Source organism: Typopeltis vanoorti, chromosome 8, assembly GCF_054136105.1.
Source record: "Typopeltis vanoorti isolate ZY-2024b chromosome 8, IOZ_Tvanoo_1.0, whole genome shotgun sequence".
In the NCBI taxonomy this organism is placed as follows: Eukaryota; Metazoa; Arthropoda; class Arachnida; order Uropygi; family Thelyphonidae; genus Typopeltis; species Typopeltis vanoorti.
Genome location: NC_143556.1, coordinates 62833646 through 62837084, shown reverse-complemented (window position 1 = coordinate 62837084; position 3439 = coordinate 62833646).

Below are 3439 nucleotides of genomic sequence, written 5' to 3'. Positions count from 1 at the left end.
TGGATTTAATGCTGGAACTGATCACTATTTAGTTTCCAGTATAATAAAATTTAGTATTATTCTAAAGGGTATTTTTAAAAGATTCAAAGCCAAGCAGCTTTCATTCATAACTATAAACTTAAATGTACAAATATTTTTGGAGGAAAATGAAGAGCTTTGAAAGCTAGCACCAACTGGAGTCAGACTCAGTGGCAAAATCTGAAGAAAATGATAACTGCTTCATCCAGGGGGGGGGGGGGCACATGGTTGAGGTGATTTTCAAAGATAGAAAAATCCAAAGTTCTGAACTCAAGAAATTACAGATGCAATGCTAGAAAAGAAATCATATCAAAAGTTTCTGATTAGTTAGTCAGCAGGTACCCTGAGAGAATACAATGAAATGTAAGAAAGTGTGCATAATAGTAGTAGAAATGTAAAGGGGGTGGGTATGTGTGTGAGAGAGTATCCGTAGCTCAGTTAACATAGATGAAACACTTTTGTCAAAAGACCTGGGTTTGATTCCCATCAGTGATGTGAGGAACTTTTATCTGGTCTCTTTTGACCAAAGGAGAGTTAGCCAGGTAGAGGGTTGAAATAGGGTGGTAGAGGGTTTTTTTTGAAATCAGTCCGTTGTGCCCCATCTCCCCCATTCTCTGGACTTAGCCACAGCAGATTTTTTCCTGTTTCTCAAACTGAAAAACCACTTTGAAAAGACAATTTCCAAACTATAGATGAGATTCAGGAAAATGCGATAAGAGAATTGCATGCCACCACAGAAAGTGCATTCCGACAATGGAAGAACCATTGGGAACAGTGTAATGTCAGTAGAAGGGACTACTTTGAAGGAGAGAGTGCTTGGAATGTTGTAAAATGAGTGATAGTCTTTATTAGCAAAAATTTGGTCTTTTTTTGAACAAACGTCGTGGAAGTGTGTGTGTGTGTGTATATATATATATATATTCTTACTCCAAACAGCAAAGCCATCAGAAATCTGAAATGTGGAAAGACATCTGAGGCAGCAGTGGCTGCTGTGCGTAAATCAGAAGGTTAAATCCCAGATGACTGGATCAGAGTATAATAGTGTCCTTCTGTAGAAAGGGAAATAAAGTTAAATATATGAGAATAAGCCCTATGAACAGCAAGCTCCCCAACCTTATCTTGCAAGTATCCTCTCCATTCTCTATGACTAGCTGATTTACTGATTATTTGAGTAATGATTGCAGATACTTAGATATAAAAACTGATTGAAGTAGGATTTGAATGCAATCAGTCAACCAGGCTAGCAAGCACTCTTGAAGAGCAGCTAAGAAACATTGTGGGAAAAAAACTAGAGTAAACTTGGGCTCAGAACAAATAGTGGTTTTTAGGAACTGATGTTTATATTAAATAGATAATGGAGAAATCATGAGAACATAACAAGGATAAGTTCTGTAAATACAGAAAGGGGATATGAAAAAAAGTACCAAGAAAAAAGGCTGTTCGAAACAGGAGTTATATGGTGTGCATGGTACACTGCGTAGAGCAACATATATAGCTGTTTTAGCTACTTTTGCTATGTGTACCCTAAACTTTTAACTCCTGTTTTAGTAATCTACTTGCATTTTATGATAAGGTGACATGTGTTAGATAAGAGGGAATTATATACACCGATATTCTTAGACTTTGAAAAAGTACGTGATAGATTACCACATGATAAATTGATGTACAAGCTACAGAAGATGAGAATAGATAGTATATTAGTTATATGGATCAGAGATTGGCTCTCTGAACGATACCAGCAGGATGCGTATGATGGAGCAGTGTCTCAAAAAAAAAAAAAAAACAGGAGGGTAACTAGTGCCGTGCCACAGGGTTCTGTTCTTGTGTCCCTGCTGTTTAACTTTGTAAATGATATATCATGTGAACTGACTGGGGATCTTCAGTTATTTACCAATGATGCAAAGTTGGGAAGAATTATAAGTAGCACTGCTGATATTAATTTCCTTCAGGAAGATTTGAGTAGACTTTTTACTTGAACAAAAGAGCAGGGTTATAGTTTTAATTTCAATAAGTGCAAGGTGTTGCATTTTGGAGTGCAGAAATATAAGGCTGCTGTGTACCATATCAATGGTGTCATACTACGGGAAGTGGATGAGATTTGAAATTTGGGAGTGATGGTTGATAGTAGATTGAAGTTTAGAGGGAATATTGCTAGTGTTGCAAAGGCTGCACATTGTAGTTCTGCTATGATAAGAAGTACTCTAACATGTAAGGATAAGGAAGTGGTTGTGCCACCATATAAGGAGCTGATCAGACCACATTTGGACTGTTGTGCTCAGATCTGGTCACCTAATTTTCAATGTGATATGTGATGTGGAGACATTGGAGAGGGGGGGGGGGTCCAGAGACGAGTGACTAAGACAATATTGGGACTTTGGAATGCTGGCTATGGAGAGAGGTTGAAGAAATGTTGATTGCAGAGTTTGGTGGATGGATAGTAAGAAGAGAGGTGATGTGATAAACATTTAAGTTAACGACAGGATTTTATCAGATTAATCCAGAGGGGATTATAAAAAGAGTAGAAGGTGAGAGAGGAAAAACCAGAGAGGTCATTCCTAGAAGTTATGTAAAAGTTTAGTGAAAAGGGATGTGAGGAGTAGATTTTTTACATGGAGAATTGTCAGTGAATGGAACACATTACCAGAATGTGCTGTTAATGCAAGGAGTGTTATGGACTTGAAGATTCTATATGATAAATATGTTGTCAGTTGAATGAAAGTCCCACGAGTCTTTTTTCACATCATAAATGCTTCTTTTTGAAGCATTTATGATGTGAGGCTCGGCCCTGAGCTGTTTCTTATCTGCAAATCTGGCCATGGATGGAAGGTGGAATGAATCATTAAAAAAGAAATTATTTAGCTGAATTCTTGGCTTATTGAAGAGAATGAAGAATTTTTAAGAACATGATATTTTAGAGTGATATCCCAAAGGTAAGACCACTATACTGAAAAGTATTGTTCGGTAGGACATAAAGCCAAACATTTATAGAAGCTGAGGCAGCTATATGGCTATAATTGTATGTAAAGAAGTAAGTCAAGTAGTGTATTTTGTGGGAAATATGATGCTGAAGCTAGATTACATTTTTTTCCTTCTCCTCCTCTTCTATTTAAGGATGGGCTGAAAATGAGCACTTAAGGCCCTACTGCTTGCAACTGATCTTGAAATTTTGATATTTTCAATACTGCCAGGTTTGTCACATGAGAAGTGGAGTATCCTATCTTCAGCAAAACTTGCAGAGCCTATGTAAGCAACTGGTTGATGAGAGGAATAAAAAGGATAAATAAAAAAAGTTATTTTTTATATATATTATAACTAGTGTGTAGAAATTATGAAATAAAAAAAAACTGCTTGGAAATAGATTATTCTATAGTATAGTTGAAAAGTGATTATTAGTATTTGAAAAGTTGAAATAAAGTTTCCT